General features: G+C 40.3%; 1 non-coding gene across 1 annotated transcript; it reads right to left on the bottom strand.

Moving 5' to 3' along the window:
• Nucleotides 1-3696: 3696 nt before the first annotated feature.
• Nucleotides 3697-3768, bottom strand: TRNAW-CCA (transfer RNA tryptophan (anticodon CCA)). The gene has a single exon. It is a non-coding gene; the product is annotated as a tRNA-Trp (tRNA).
• Nucleotides 3769-17661: the final 13893 nt, after the last annotated feature.

Below are 17661 nucleotides of genomic sequence, written 5' to 3'. Positions count from 1 at the left end.
AAAGTAAAAAAAAAAAAAAGTATACAACAAAGCAAAAATGTGATTTTTCTTAATAATAATTGTTAACAAATAAAATTTTAAAAATATTTTGTGTATTTATTTATGGTTTCAGAGAAATAAAAACCTGCCAGGATTTAGTAAATAACGTCTAGATAATAGGTATAGCTCACAATAAAGAAGTAAGTTTATTAGGTGAAAAGCAATTTAAATGTTTCTTGGATGTATTAAAATTACTTGAAACTAGTGGCACTTTTTTGGTTAATAGTGCAATGCTACCTTAACTGTATCTGTTCAACACACTGAGGCACAGTATCTACGAGAGAGCTACCTGAATTCCTAATTTCGGATAAAAACACCCAAAGAACAAATGTGTGTAGAATGTGAAAATTAGTAGTACAGGACAAAATTTTATTATACTAAGGGCATAGGTTTTTGAGTCAGAAAAAACAATATTGAATTTATAACAAGTTCTGTCACTTCCTAGCTATTTAATTTGAGGGTGAGGGGGCAGTTGCTTAACCTCCTTCAGTGTCATTTCCTAAATTATAAAATAGGGATGCTTATATTCACCTGCCACTGGATCATAAGACTTAGAGGAAAATATACATCTAAAATGACTACACATAATACATAGCTAATAAGTGTTACCTACTTTATCATCCAGCATGTTCTTGATAGATAGACTAGTCATTCCAGACTCATCATAATTTGCTTACTTACAACAAGTTGTCATTTTCACTGAGGGTACTAATTAGGTGTGAAGTAAACAATCTGTAGTTTGTGGTTTTCAGCTAATAGTAATACAAGCTAGTCTCCAGAGAAGGAAAAAGAAAACAGAGACTAAAGGTGAAGGCAGTAGAATGGGCAGTAGAATAAAAAATAACTTTTAGAGAATTTTCAGGAAATTAATTGTTTCAAGGTTGACATTTAGATACAGGCAGGGAATTTTGTGCTTTGGGTGGACACGGTTTAGCACTAAACCCTTTAATGTATTTTAATAGCCTCGTAATCTCTTAAAAAGCTATATGAATTTTATTTTTACATATTTTACGCAGCAAAATAAATCGCCATTCAAGTTCTTTTTGATGTGTGAAGTAATGGACTTTTTAATTGCCACTAGTAAGTGTCCTTAATTTAGTGAAATCTCTCCCCTGTCTGTTGATAATTTTGCTCTTTGATAGAGCAGAGAATATTTATTTTCTTGCTGGTCATCATCTTTTATAAGCACGGTGATAAGGGATTCAAGAATGACAGGCAAATAGATATATATGGAGATTTATACGAGCTGTATCAGGTAAAAAATCCTCTTTATAGGTGGCACTTGAATTTTTCTTATGGAGGGAATTGTCTTACTTTAAGAAATACTTCAATCAACTGCTTAGTGTAAAATATGAGAATCTCAGCAGAGTCAGCAGAAGACATGAGAACAAAAGAGGTACAATACTGCTTAGTATGGGAAAGATGATGTCCAGAGAAGCTAGGAGAAGAGAGGCTGAGGAAGGCAAGCGGATGGCTTGCCAAGATAAGTCATCTGTTTGCTAAGTGATGCTTATTGAACTTGGGCTCCTATCCTCCAGAGACTGGGAAATAGGGGTTGTATCTTTTCTGATGACTTCATTTCAGAGAGATGGCTCCCAGGTCCATGAAAGACACATTCTTGAGTGTAGAAGACAGATCTCAAAGAGACAGGGAAAGAATTTACATTGCAAGTCCTTTTTTTTTTTTTTTTAAAGTGAAGTCGCTCAGTCGTGTCCGACTCTTTGCGACCCCATGCGCTGTAGCCTACCAGGCTCCTCTGTTGCAAGTCCTTTAAAAAGTAAATGCTCTATGGCAGAAATCACAACACTGTAAAAATGAAAGAAAAAAAAGTAAAAAGAGCCCACTCACTGGAGAAGACCTTGATGCTGGGAAAGATTGAAGGCAGGAGGAGAAGGGGATGACAGAGGATGATGAGTGGCATCGCCAACTCAATGGACACGAGTTTGAGCAAGCTCCAGGAGACGGTGGAGGACAGGAAAGCCTGGAGTGCTGCAGCCTATGGGGCTGCGAAGAGTAGGACACGACTGAGGGACTGAACGACAACGGGTGGCTCAGTGGTAAAGAATCCGCCTGCCACGCAGGAGACTTGCATTTGATCCCTGGGTCAGGAATAGCCCTTGAAGAAGGAATAGCTACCCACTCCGGTATTCTTGCCTGGGAAACCCCATGGACAGAGGAGCCTGGCAGGCTACAGTCCATGGGGTCGCAAAAGAGTTGAACACGGCTTAGTGACTAAACAACAACAACAACAATCCCTATCTCAGGGCAGGATGACCCTAGCTGACATATCTTATGTATGTAAAGCATTCCTACCTTTGATTAAACTTCATAGTTAACACTTCAGCGTATCTGAAGAGTTATTGGGAGAAAGAATCCTCTTAAATTAGCATGCTTACACAATTAAATTTTGCCTTAATTCTCTGCAGTATTTTATGAATTTGCCCATGTCTTTTAAACTTTCAAGTTTTTGGCATAAAGTTCTTCATAATATTACCTTATTAATTTTTATTATTTACAAATTCACAGTTGGCCTTTATTTCACAAAGTTTCTATCCTTTAGAAGAGTTTTTTTGTACAATTTTGCTACATGATGCTATTTAAAGAGAAAATAGACAAATGCACAAATTATGTCCTTTAAGCTACTTCTTTAACTTTGAGGAAATGAAAAGGTAGAAAAGTATTAGTTCCAGAGCCTGAGGACTACATTTATTTATGTATATATTTATTAAATACTTACTTATTTGGCTGTACAATGTCTCAGATGTGGCACGTGGAAACAGTCTGTCTTCGTTGTAGCTTGCAGGTTCTTTTAGTTGCAGCAGGTGGGATCTAGTTCTCCAACCAGGGATTGAACCCAGGGCCCTTGCATTGGGAGTGCAGTCTTAGCCTTTGAACCACCAGGGAAGTCCCAAGAGTACACTCATATCGCCTGAACTTGGATTTTCCCATTTGGTTGGATACATATTACACCAAAGTGAGTTTCTGAATTATCTGTTGCCTTGCTCTGGTAGAATAATTTTATTAACTTTCTAATGTCTGTAGTAACCATAATTGTGTCTGCTTTTCCATCCTGATATGCTTATTTGTTCTTTCTTAACCCATATCAATAGATGTGTATCAATGTTTAATTTTTTTCAAACAAATATATGGCTTTGTTGATACTATTATATTTTATTTTGTATTTCCTTATTTTTTTCCTTATAATTTACTTTATTATGTTCTCCCTTCTCCTTGTTTGGGTTTATTTTGCTGAAATTTTTTCAAACATCTTGAGAAGTCTGCTTAGTTCATACATTTTCAGCAATTTAAATTTTATAATTTTTGCAATTAAATCTATAAATTTTCTTTTGGAAACTTAGAAGTATCCTCTAAGTTTCGATTCATGGCATTTAAAAGTTTCCATATCTATTTCTTTTTTGACCCATGAGTCATTTAGAAGTATATTTCTTAATTGCTAGTTATCATTTTTAAATTATTGATTTCTAGCATAGCCATATATGATTTTAGTCTTTTGAAATTCATGAAGTAAAGTGAAGTCTCTCAGTCGTGTCCAATTGTTTGCGACCCCGTGGACTGTGGCCTACCAGGCTCCTCCGTCCATGGGATTCTCCAGGCAAGAATACTGGAGTGGGTTGCCATTTCCTTCTCCAGGGGATCTTCCCAACCCAGGGATCGAACCCAGGTCTCCTGCATTGGAGGCAGACGCTTTAACCTCTGAGCCACCAGGGAAGCCATGATGACTTGCTTTATGGCCCAGTATACGGAGAATATTTGTAAATGTTTCTGTGTCTTAGAAAAATATTGGGTTAGCCTAAAAGTGTGTTCTGGTTTTTCACCATAACATAGTATGGAAAAACCCGAACGCACTTTTTGGTGAACCCAATAACAGGTAGTCGATGGTTGTTGGGTCCAGTGTTCTGTACATGGCAATTACACTTTATTTGTTAATATTATTCAGATCTTCCATCAGTTCAGTTCAGTTGTTCAGCTGTGTCCGACTCTTTGTGACCCCATGGACTGCAGCAGGCCAGGCTTCCATGTCCATCACCAACCCCTGGAGTTTACTCAAACTCACATCCCTTGAGTTGGTGATGCCATCCAAACATCTCATCCTCTGTCGTCCCCTTCTCCTCCCGCCTTCAATCTTTCCCAGCATCAGGGTCTTTTCCAATGAGTCAGTTCTTTGCATCAGATCGCCAAAGTATTGGAGTTTCTGCTTCAGCATCAGTCCTTCCAATGAATATTCAGGACTGATTTCCTTTAGGATTGACTGCTTGGATATCCTTGCTATTCAAGGGCCACTCAAGAGTCTTCTCCAACACCACAGTTCAAAAGCATCAATTCTTTGGTGCTCAGCGTTCTTTATAGTCCAATTCTCACATCCATACATGGCTACTGGAAAAACCACGGCCTGGATTAGACAGACCTTGGTTGGCAAAGTAATGTCTTTGCTTTTTAATATGCTCTCTAGGTTGGTCATAACTTTTCTTCCAAGGAGTAAACATCTTTTAATTTCATGGCTGCAGTCACCATCTGCAGTGATTTTGGAGCCCAAAAAAATAAAGTCCGTCACTGTTTCCACTGTTTCCCCATCTATTTCCCATGAAGTGATGGGACCAGATGCCATGATCTTCCTTTTCTGAATGTTGAGCTTTAAGCCAACTTTTTCATTCTCCTCTTTCATTTTCATCAAGAGGCTCTTTAGTTCTTCTTCACTTTCTGCCATAAGGGTGGTGTCATCTGCATATCTGAGGTTATTGATATTTCTCCTGGCAATATTGATTCCAGCTTGTGCTTCTTCCAGCCTAGCATTTCTCATGATGTACTCTGCATATAAGTTGAATAAGCAGGGTGACAATATACAGCCTTGACATACTCCTTTCCCTATTTGGAAGCAGTCTGTTGTTCCATGTCCAGTTCTAACTGTTGCTTCTTGACCTGAATACAGATTTCTCAAGAGGCAGGTCGGGTGGTCTGGTATTCCCATCTCTTTCAGAATTTTCCAGTTTATTGTGATCCACACAGTCAAAGGCTTTGGCATAGTCAATAAAGCAGAAGTAGATGTCTTTCTGGAACTCTCTTGCTTTTTCAATGATCCAACAGATGTTGGCAATTTGATCTCTGGTTCCTCTGCCTTTTCTAAAACCAGCTTGAACATCTGGAAGTTCACGATTCATGTACTGTTAAGCCTGGCTTGGAGAATTTTGATCATTACTTTGCTAGCATGTGAGATGAGTGCAATTGTGTGGTTGTTTGAGCATTCTTTGGCATTGCCTTTCTTTGGGATTGGAGTGAAATTAACCTTTTCCAGTCCTGTGGCCACAGCTGAGTTTTCCAAGTTTGCTGGCATACTGAATGTGGCACTTTCACAGCATCATCTTTTAGGATTTGAAACAGCTCAACTGGAATTCCATCACCTCCACTAACTTTGTTTGTAGTGATTCTTCCTAAGGCCTGCTTGACTTCACATTCCAGGATGTCTGGCTCTAGGTGAGTGATCACACCATCATGGTTATTGGGTCATCAAGATCTTCTTGCCACCTCTTTTTAATATCTTCTGCTTCTGTTAGGTCCATAGCATTGCTGTCCTTTATTAACCCCATCTTTGCATGAAATGTTCCCTTGGTATCTCTAACTTTCTTGAAGATATCTCTAGTCTTTCCCATTATATTGTTTTCCTCTATTTCTTTGCAATGATCACTGAGGAATGCTTTCTTATCTCTCCTTGATATTCTTTGGAATTCCACATTCAAATAAATATATATTTCCTTTTCTCCTTTGCCTTTAGCTTCCCTTCTTTTCTTAGTATTTATAAGGCCTCTTCAGACAACCATTTTGCCTTTTTGCATTTCTTTTTCTTGGGGATGGTCTTGATCACTGCCTCCTGTACAATGTCGCAAACCTCTGTCCATAGTTCTTCAGGCACTCTGTCTATCAGATCTAATCCCTTGAATCTATTTCTCACTTCTACTGTACAATCATAAAGGATTTGATTTATGTCATACCTGAATGGTCTAGTGGTTTTCCCTACTTTCTTCAATTTAAGTCTGAATTTGGCAAAAAGGAGTTCATGATCTGAGCCACAGTCAGCTCCTGGTCTTGTTTTTTGCTGACTGTATAGAGCTTCTCCACCTTTGACTGCAAAGGGTATAATCAATCTGATTTCGGTGTTGACCATCTGGTGATGTCCATGTACACAGTCTTCTCTTGTGTTGTTGGAAGAGGGTGCTTGCTATGACCAAGTGTGTTCTCTTCAGAAAACTCTATTAGCCTTTGCTCTGCTTCATTCTGTACTTCAAGGCCAAATTTGCCTGTTATTCCAGGTGTTTCTTGACTTCCTACTTTTGCATTCCAGTCCCCTATAATGAAAAGGACATCTTTTTTGGGATATTAGTTCTAGAAGGCCTTGTAGGTCTTCATAGAACCATTCAACCTCAGCTTCTTTAGCATTACTCATGAGGGCATAAACGGATTCCCGTGATATTGAATGGTTTGTCTTGGAAATGAACAGAGATCATTCTGTTGTTTTTGAGATTGCATCCAAGTACTGCATTTCAGACTCTATTGTTGACCATGATGGCTACTCCATTTCTCCTAAGGGATTCCTGCCCGCAGTAGTAGATAGAATGGTCATCTGAGTTAAATTCACCCATCCCAGTCCATTTTAGTTCGCTAATTCCTAGAATGTCGACGTTCACTCTTGCCATCTCCTGTTTGACCACTTCCAATTTACCTTAATTCATGGACCTAACATTCCAGGTTCCTATGCAATATTGCTCTTTATAGCTTTGGACCTTGCTTCCATCACCAGTCACATCCACAACTGGGTGTTGTTTTTGCTTTGGCTCCATCTCCTCATTCTTTCTGGAGTTCTTTCTCCACTGATCTCCAGTAGCATATTGGGCAACTACTGATCTGCGGAGTTCATCTTTCAGTGTCATATCTTTTTGCCTTTTCATACTGTTCATGGAGTTCTCAAGGCAAGAATACTGAAGTGGTTTGCCATTCCCTTCCCCAGTGGATCACATTTTGTCAGAACTCTCCACCATGACCTGTCCATCTTGGGTGGCCCTACACGGCATGGCTCATAGTTTCATTGAGTTAGACAAGGTTGTGGTCCATGTGATTAGATTGGTTAGTTTCCTGTGATGGTGGTTTCCAGTCTGTCTGCCCTCTGATGGAGAAGGTTAAGATGCTTATAGAAGCTTCCTGATGGGACAGACTGACTGAGGGGGAAACTGGATCTGGTTCTGTTGGGTGGGGCCATGTTCAGTAAATCTTTAATCCAATTTTCTGTTGATGGGTGTGGCTGTGTTCCCTCCCTGCTGTTTACCTGGGGCCAAACTATGGTGGAGGTAATGAAAATAATGGCGACCTCCTTCAAAAGATCCCATGCATGTACTGCTACACTCAGTGCCCCCAGCCCTGCAGCAGGCCACCACTGACCCACACCTCCACTGGAGACTCCCGGACACTCACAGGCAAGTCTGGGTCAGTCCTTCTATGAAAGTGAAAGTGAAGTCCCTCAGTCGTGTTCGACTCTTTGCAACCCCATGGACTATAGCCTACCAGGTTCTTCCGTCCAAGGGATTTTCCAGGCAAGAATACTGGCGTGGGTGGCCATTTCCTTCTCCAGGCAATCTTCCCAACCCAGGGATTGAACCTGGGTCTCCTGCATTGTAGGCAGAGGCTTTACTATCTGAGCCACCAGGGACGGTATTCCTTTTTATAGTCTACTATAATTCTTTGGCTTCATTTCCCAGCAAAATTGGTAAATTTGTGGATTCAGAAGCTCAGTGATCACATTTGCTGTGTGACAAATTTACATTGACATAAATGTTATTTAAGAAGAAATTTAACTCTCAACCAATAATGTAATAATATGAGTGATGAAATATTTATAATGTTCATCTATAAGAATTAAACGGAGAAGGCGATGGCACCCCACTCCAGTACTCTTGCCTGGAAAATCCCATGGACAGAGGAGCCTGGTAGGCTGCGGTCCATGGGATCGCGAACTGAGTGACTTCCCTTTCACTTTTCACTTTCATGCATTGGAGAAGGAAATGGCAACCCACTCCAGTGTTCTTGCCTGGAGAATCCCAGGGATGGGGGAGCCTGGTGGGGTGCCATCTATGGGGTCACACAGAATCGGACACGACTGAAGTGACTTAGCAGCAGCAGCAGAATAACTTTTTTGGAGTATTAGAAATTGCATTGCTAACTTTTAAGCTTTGGGGACAAAAATATTAACAGGGGGGTAACCAGGAGTGATATATACGTGCCCCAATTATCTGGCGCAGATATTTGGAGAATATGGCCCTGTACATTCTGATTTATTTTTCTTCAATTATTTATTTCATTTGAATTCACTCTCATTGTATCTTTCCAGTCTTAGCACTTTTTAATGAAGCTGCCCTACTCATACAAAGCTTCTGTTAATAGAACTTAGCCTCTGATGTTAGCTTCTGAGTATCTCACTCATTCCATCTGCATATTCCTCTTTCACCTGGCTTGAGCTGCCCTTCAGCTCCTCTCTCTAACTTTGCTTGATGACCTGTGTTTTTGATGTTCTTCTCTGACTCATGCACTTTACTTTTCTTTAGATAGCAACTGTGAGTCAGACATCCTGGAATGTGAAGTCAAGTGGGACTTAGAAAGTATCACTATGAACAAAGCTAGTGGAGGTGATGGAATTCCAGTTGAACTATTTCAAATCCTGAAAGATGATGCTGTGAATGTGCTGCACTCAATATGCCAGCAAATTTGGAAAACTCAGCAGTGGCCACAGGACTGGAAAAGGTCAGTTTTCATTCCAATCCCAGAGAAAGGCAACGCCAAAGAATGCTCAAACTACCGCACAATTGTACTCATCTCACATGCTAGTAAAGTAATGCTCAAAATTCTCCAAGCCAGGCTTCAGCAATACGTGAACCGTGAATTTCCAAATGTTCAAGCTGGTTTTAGAAAAGGCAGAGGAACCAGGGATCAAATTGCCAACCTCTGTTGGATCATGGAAAAAGCAAGAGAGTTCCAGAAAAACATCTATTTCTGCTTTATTGACTATGCCAAAGCCTTTAACTGTGTGGATCACAATAAACTGTGGAAAATTCTGAAAGAGATCGGAATACCAGACCACCTGACCTGCCTCTTGAGAAACCTATGTGCAGGTCAGGAAGCAACAGTTAGAACTGGACATGGAACAACAGACTGGTTCCAAATAGGAAAAGGAGTATGTCAAGGCCATATATTGTCACCCTGCTTATTTAACTTATATGCAGAGTACATCATGAGAAACGTTGGGCTGGAAGAAACACAAGCTGGAATCAAGATTGCCGGGAGAAATATCAAAAACCTCATATACGTAGATGACACCACCCTTATGGCAGAAAGCGAACAGGAACTAAAAAGCCTCTTGATGAAAGTGAAAGGGGAGAGTGAAAACGTTGGCTTATAGCTCAACATTCAGAAAACGAAGATCATGGCATCCGGTCCCATCCCTTCATGGGAAATAGATGGGGATACAGTGGAAACAGTGTCAGACTTTATTTTTTTGGGCTCCAAAATCACTGCAGATGGTGATTGCAGCCATGAAATTAAAAGACACTTAGTCCTTGGAAGAAGAGTTGTGACCAACATAGATAGCATATTCAAAAGCAGAGACATTACTTTGCCAACAAAGGTCCATCTAGTCAAGGCTATGGTTTTTCCAGTGGTCATGTATGGATGTGAGAGTTGGACTGTGAAGAAAGCTGAGCACTGAAGAATTGATGCTTTTGGACTGTGGTGTTGGAGAAGACTCTTGAGAGTCCCTTGGACTTCAGGGAGATCCAACCAGTCCATTCTGAAGGAGATCAACCCTGGGATTTCTTTGGAAGGAATGATGCTAAAGCTGAAACTCCAGTACTTTGGCCACCTCATGCGAAGAGCTGACTCATTGGAAAAGACTGATGCTGGGAGGGATTGGGGGCAGGAGGAGAATGGGACGTCAGAGGATGAGATGGCTGGATGTCATCACTGACTTGATGGACGTGAGTCTGAGTGAACTCCGGGAGTTGGTGATGGACAGGGAGGCCTGGCATGCTGCAATTCATGGGGTCGCAAAGAGTCAGACATGACTGAGCGACTGAACTGAACTGAACTGTGAGTCACAGCTCCCACCCGACCCCTTACCCCTCCACCCAGGGCCTGTGGAACTGTTCAGACAGAACTAATTCCCACCAGGCCTTCCCATCAGAAGAGGGGAATATTGTGTTGGGTTCATGCATCAGTCCAGATACACTTTGCTCCCTGGTTCTCGGATGAAGATATCCCCAGCAACCTCCAACTTCCATATGTCTGTCTGCCCTACCACAGAGTTCATAGTTCATCATGGTTTTTGCACTTGACTTTCAGTTCTGGCCTCTCAGTTGATTTATCTCCTTTCTTTCTCCCTCTGACAAGCCCCAGTGGGTAAGCCTTAATAATAACCCTAGTATGCCCTTAATGACTACTCTCTCTGCCTCTATTTCCTGATTTTTAAAAAGGCACAACATATAAAATGTCTCAGTGGGTAAAGAATCAGCTCCTCTGATGCAGGAGACACAGGAGACACAGGTTCGATTCCTGGATCGGGAATATCCCCTGGAGAAGGAAATGGCAACCCACTCCAGTATTCTTGCATGGAAAATCCCATGGATAGAGGAACCTGGTGGGCTAAAGAGTCAGACATAAGTGCGCATATAAACTCAAAATATATAAAAAGGAATGAAGCATGAATGAAACGAGACAATGCTAAGTGAAATAAATAAGACACAAAGGGACAATATTGTATGATTCCAGTTATATGTGGTACATAGAGCAGTTAAATTTAGAGACAGAAAGTCATCTAGAAGTTATCAGGGGCTTGGGTTAGGGGCAATGGAGAATTATTACATAAAGGTTATAGGGTTTCTGTTTGGAGTAATGGAAAAGTTTCAGAAATAGCTGTAATGGTTTGCGTAGTGTGGTAGACGTAATTAATGCCACTAAACTGTGCACTTAACAGTGGTTAATATGGTGTGTTTCGTGTCATATATAATTTGCCACATTAAAACCAAACAGCACAATAATAGCTCCTTGACCTTTTGCAGCATCCTGCTGGGCTGTTCTTTTCGTCTGCCTCTGAAATATTAGGATTCAGCAGTTTTGGTCCTTGGTTCTCGCCTATCATCATCCGGCCCTCTTCCTCTGGGGAATCTCATTTAGTTTGCTAATGAGGACTAAACCTATATTTTTAGCCTAATCTCTCTCCCAAGTGGCAGACCTGGGTTATTGTGATTACTCGAAATTTCCACCTGGACATTCCAATAGCTCTTCAATCTCATCATTCCCCTACTCAGCTCATCTTCTTCCTCCCAAAGCAGTTCATCCTGTCTGTCTCCAGCCTTCTGTTTTCTACAGCCATGTTTCCCAAACCAAACATCCAGCTGTCTTCCCCCTTCCCCCATTTCCGGGCTCTCAGTAACTCCTATCTTTCTTACTTTACCTTGTGCAATGCCCCACCACATACCCTACAGCAAAGTTAGGCTGCTAGTCTGGCCCTAACTTGAATTCTGTGTCTTTGGAAATCTCCTGCCTGGAGAGATTTGATCCTTTTCTCTTCACTCTCAAATGACGCGCCCTGTCTACCTCAAGAGCTGGGTGAAAGTTCACCTTCTTTGAAAGGCTCTTACCTTCTCTTTGCAATCTCTCTTTCTTTAGTGCAGTCATTCTTCTGTCCTTCCTGCCTACGGAAAGTTTTCTCCCAAATCAGCGTAAATGAAATCATTCTACAAAGCATGTTGCAATACATTGCAATTGTTTGTTTACATGTCTGACAGTCTCCTCCACTAGACTCTAATGTTTGTTGATGGGAGAGCTGTGTCCAACTCCCAGCCAGGACTCTGGTCCATGATAGGTGCTCCTTAAAGACCTACGGTGTCTCCCTATATAAACTTGAGAGAATTAGACATTTTTTCTTTTACTTTTCAACATGCTTTTGTTAAAAAAAAAAAAATTCTTTCAATATGGACCATTCTTAAAGTATCCACTGAATTTGCCATAACACCGCTTCACCCCATGCCTTGACTCCTTGGCTTCGAGACAGATGGGACCACAGCTCCCCAACCAGGGACTGAACCTACATTCCCCACACCGGAAGATGAAGTCCCAACCACTGAACTGCCAGGGAAGTCCCAAATGCATGTTTTCAACACTTGAGATTCAAACACTTTTCAGAAAAGTCTGTTCACTTTGTGCTTTATTCTCTCTTTTCTGTTCAATATTGCTAAGTGACTGTCCCCTAATTGCTCAGAGCATTGCGGTGTTTTCCTCCAATTTTTTTTTTTGTTTTTTTTTGGTGTGTGTGGCTGCTCCAGTTACTTTCCTGATAGTTCTTATTTCATATTTTAGTGATTTTAAACTTAGTAAAGTTTAAAAGCTTAGGGGCACATCTAAAGATGGATATCGTAATACAACCTGGATAAAACCCAACGAGTGAAAGAAAAATCCTATGGTATCCCTAAAAGTAGTGCTTCAGAGTGTTTAAATAAATCACATGTGTTTTAGAAATTAAAATGACCTGCAGTTAATTTTACTTTTTAAAAATGATGGGTCTTTTTATACTATAGTTAGAGACTGTAGGACTTCAAAGCAGATTTGGAATTAACGATTCTGAATAAATGTTAGCCAGTAAGAGACTCAGACTCCTCATTATTTCAGTCTTCTTAATACTAGTTTATTTTTGATCTGTTGCAAATAGCATAGCTTCTATATTAGTCACAATCCTCCAGAGAAACACAACTTATAAATATATATTAGAACTGGAAATGAATTATATATTAAAACCCATATGTTTTTCCAGTAGTCATGTATGGATGTGAGAATTGGACTATAAAGAAAGCTGAGCACCGAAGATTTGATGCTTTTGAACTGTGGTGCTGGAGAAGACTCTTCAGAGTCCCTTGCACTGCAAGGAGGTCCAACCAGTCCATCCTAAAGGATATCAGTCCTGAGTGTTCATTCGAAGGACTGATGTTGAAGCTGAAACTTCAATACTTTGGCCACATGATGAGAAGAGCTGACTCATTTGAAAAGACCCTGATGCTGGGAAAGATTGAGGGCAGGAGGAGAAGGGGATGACAAAGGATGAGATGGTTGGATGGCATCACTGACTCGATGGACATGAGTTTGAGCAAGCTCTAGGAGCTGGTGATGAACAGGGAAGCCTGGGGTGCTGCAGTCCATGGGGTTGCAAAGAGTTGAACAAGACTGAGCAACTGAACTGAACTGAACCGATCTACCTGGAGATAGAGTCTGTAGGTTAGGGGTCAATCTGACAAGACTATCTGTCCCCACCCCCTAGTTTAGATGCCCATCTCAAGTCTAGGTTGTTACCTGTACTTCTGACCAACTAGCTGAAAATCAAAGGTTCCCCCTACTCTCTTCTTGGGTTGAATTAGTTTGCCAGAGTGTCTCACAGAAACAATTTACTTACCAGATCATTGGTAGATGATAAAAGGGTACCAATCAGGAATAGCCAGAAGGCAGGCATGTGGAAAGGGCACAAATCTTCCCTGCCCTGTTCGAGCACCAGTCTTCCAGCCCCTGCAAACTCTCTGAACCTGGTCTATTTGGGTTTTCATGGAAACTTCGTTACATAGGCATGGCTAATTAAATCGTTGGCCAATGGCAACTGGTTCAACCTCCAGCCCCTCTCCCTTTGTGGTTGACTTTCCCTGGCAACCAACCCCCCTTGCCTCGCACCCTCTCCACTCATTAACATAAAAAGACATTTTATCGTTCTCACATTTATGAAATTTCAGGGGTTTTAGGAACTCTGTACCAGAAACGGGGATGAAGACCAAATATATATTTCTTATTATAATTCACAATGCCACAGCCCCCATATGAATATTTTACTCCCAAAGCTTAAAAGATATCAGTGTAACTTCGGATTAAACAGAAAGTATTTGGGGAATTCCCTGGCTGTCCAGTGGTTAGGATTTGGTGCTTTTACTATGTGGCCAGGGTTCAATCCCTGGTTGGGGAACTAAAATCCCATAAGCCTCATGGTGCTGCTAAAATGCAAATAAAATTTTGAATGTTTTGATTCTTACAGCTGAGCATTATGAATGCTCTTCTCCCAAATTACTTTACATTTATGTAAATAAATATAAAGATATTTAATTTTAAGGAATTGATTATGGGGACTGGTATGTCTAAAACTCACAGGGCAGGCCAGCAGCTTGGTAATCCTGAAAAGATTTCTATATTAGTCTTGACTCAGAATTCCTTCCTTCCCAGAAATCCTTAATTTTTGCTGTTATGGCTTTTAGTTATTTGAATGAGGCCCATCCACTTCATTGAGAGTAATCTCCTTTACTTTATCCCTGGGTGGGGAAGATCTGCTGGAAGAGGGCATGGCAACCCACTCCAGTATTCTTGCCTGGAGAATCCCATGGACAGAGAAGCCTGGCGGGCTATAGTCCATAGTCACAGAGCTGGACACAAGTGAGGCAACTTACACGCACGCGTGCACTGATTATAGATGTTAATTACATTTACAGAATACCTCCACAGCAATATTTAGACCATTTGACCAAACAGCTGGATACCATAGCCTAGCCAAATTGACACTTAAAATTTAATCATCAGCTACCCTAGTGGTTATATTCATCAGCAAGGGATGATAAAAAGCAATAGTATAATCATTCACTGTGTCTCTTAATTTCCCCCACAAAGTGTCTAGATAGTAAGTCAAAGAGAAATCTACCAAGATAAGTCCTAATGGAATTCCAGACTACTTCGTTGCAAGTACCTTTTGAGCAGCTATCTTAGAGCTATATATTTTTACTTTAAAAGTGATCAGAAATATGTATAGAGGTATGGCTGTATTATTTTTATCTTACCCTACAGTTTGGCTTCCAAGTTAGAACATTTGCTTGAGAAAGATACTGTAGTTAATTCTGAAATTAGATAGGCAGAGTTCAGGCTATTGAGCTATAGATGGAATGTTTTAGGATTGGCTAATTTCTACGATTGAATAGTTTGTGTACCTCGTTTAGAAGATAACCCCTTTCTTATCTACAAAGTAGGAATAACATTTACCTCTTTTTATTGTTGAGAGGTTTAAACAATGTATTGAAGTGTCTAATGCAGTACCTCATACACAGTAGGTATTCCATAAATGTTTTCTTCACTTGTCCTACAATAGTTTTCAGAACTGCAACCAGAGAGAATCTCTAAGCAACGTGAACTCATTGAGCCCAGGAACTGGATAAGAAGATGAAACCTCTTTCTTTGTTGCTGAACTTTCCATGAACCTTAGTATCTCACTCGCTTTCTTTTGACTGTGCAAGGCTGCAGAAGTAGAAAGAGGATTACTTTCCCTCCATTTTCTCTCATGAACACAAGTATGAATTCATTCATTTGTCCATTCATTCAACAACTCTTTACTGAATGCCTTTATGCTCCAGGCATCGTGGCAGGTACCGGGGATATGACAGTGATCACTTACTGTGGTCTTTGTTCTTCAGGGGCTCACAGGAGATGATAGGGTGACCAGAACTGCTGACACGCAAAAAACAGCATGCAAAGAGGTAGGTTCAGGGTTCTACTGATAGTTTCATATTTGATTGTGGAAAGGACAATGATGTTGCCAGCAAGCATTTTGTAAATAATATTTTACAGCTTAAGAAAAACACAATGTAGTGAAAGAGAGAAAATGAGAACAATAGATGATGAAAAAAATGTCTTAATGAGAAAATATTTGCCAGCTATTAGTGTTGGCATTTTTATTATCCATCCATCATGTTCCATTTGTTAAATGGACCAGTTTAAATTACTTACATTTCACAGAATAACAAAATTAAGACTTAGGAGAACAGCTTTTGCTTTAAAATTTCTGCTGCTTTGATATTCACAGCAAATTAGAAATGATGCTCATTACCCTTTGGTGTGGCCTTATTCTGGGTCCAGCATTGGGCTAAGCAGTGCAAGCATTCTGTCCTTCAGTTCTCAAGATGATCCGCATCTTGGAAAATAGGAAAGCTAAAGCACAGAGAAGTTAAGTAGATTACTTAAGGTTGCTGGTGGAATCAGAGTTTGAACCCAGAAAGCCTGACTTCAGAACTCTCTGAACTACCTATCTTATAGGGAATCAAAAAAAAAAAAAAAAAAAAAAGTCCTAAAACGCTGAGACATTACTATGAATATATATGGAGTCATATTTTATTTTATTAAAAAAGTAGGCAATGCTCTTACATGATTCAAAAATTTAAAGGCATAAAAGGATATCAAAAAGCAGAGACATTACTTTGCCAACCAAGGTCTGTGTCTAGTCAAGGCTCTGGTTTTTCCAGTAGTCATGTATGGATGTGAGTTGCACTATAAAGAAAGCTTAGTGTTAAAGAACTGATGCTTTTGAACTGTGGTGTTGGAGAAGACTCTTGAGAGTCCCTTGGACAGCAAGAAGATCCAACCAGTCCATCCTAAAGGAAATCAGTCCTAAATATTCATTGGAAGGACTGATGTTGAAGCTGAAACTCCAATAGTTTGGCCACGTGATGCAAAGAACTGACTCATCAGAAAAGACCCTGATGCTGGGAAAGATTGAAGGTGGGAGGAGAAGAGGCTGACAGAGGATGAGATGGTGGGATGGCATCACTGACTCAATGGACATGAGTTTGAGTAAACTCTGGGAGCTGGTGACTGACAGGGAGGCCTGGCATGCTGCAGTCCATGGGTTTGCAAAGAGTCGGACAAGACTGAGCAACTGAATTGAACTGAACTGAAAAGGATATGTAGTAAAAAAGCTCTCTCCAGATCTCATCTGCCAACTACCTACTCCCCCTGCTCCGAAAGACAACCAACAAACTTGTATATATTATCAAACTTATATATATCAAACTTGTATATATATTGTATATATATTTTCTCTCTTTTTACATAAATGGTAGGCTACTATGTGACCCATTTCATATCTTTCTTCCCCCCCTTAAAAATGTATCCTAGAGATCTTTCTCTTTTTTCAAACATAAATTGCTTTCTGTTTCTCTTTTAACCTTTGCCTAGTTTTCTATGGCATAAACGTCCCATGTGAGCTCATGTGTGTTTAGTTGCTAAGTTCTGTCTGACTCTTTGCCACCCTGTGGACTATAGCCCGCCAGGCTCCTCTGTCTGATGCTTTGTCCAGTACTTTTAAAATTACAGTTTCATTTATATGAAGTTGATTTTGCATAAAGTTTGAGCTTTATTTTATTTTTTCCAGATGGCTACCTGTTGCTCCAATAAAATACTAAAAAACATCTGCAACAGTCAGCACACTTACACTTACACAACAAGAAATCTGAGGTAGGGCTGTTCCAGAGTTGACGGTATCAGTGGTTCGACGTGATTTCTAGGACCCAGATTCCCTTCACATTTTCCATGTGTTGACTGACTTTCCTCCTTTATTCAAACAAAAAATTGAGGGCTTTGTCTCTTCTATATTGTCCTCAAGACAAGCTTAGTGCTATAAGAATCCCATTTAATTAGATAAAAGACATGTTTGTACCACTGAACATAACAGATTTGCAGAATATTTTTCATGCTGCAAATTAACTGAAGTAGGAATCACCTCTA

This window comes from Ovis aries, chromosome 12 (genome assembly GCF_016772045.2).
Source record: "Ovis aries strain OAR_USU_Benz2616 breed Rambouillet chromosome 12, ARS-UI_Ramb_v3.0, whole genome shotgun sequence".
In the NCBI taxonomy this organism is placed as follows: domain Eukaryota; kingdom Metazoa; phylum Chordata; class Mammalia; order Artiodactyla; family Bovidae; genus Ovis; species Ovis aries.
Note: the sequence above shows the minus strand (reverse complement) of the source record. Positions and strands in the feature narration are given on the sequence as shown.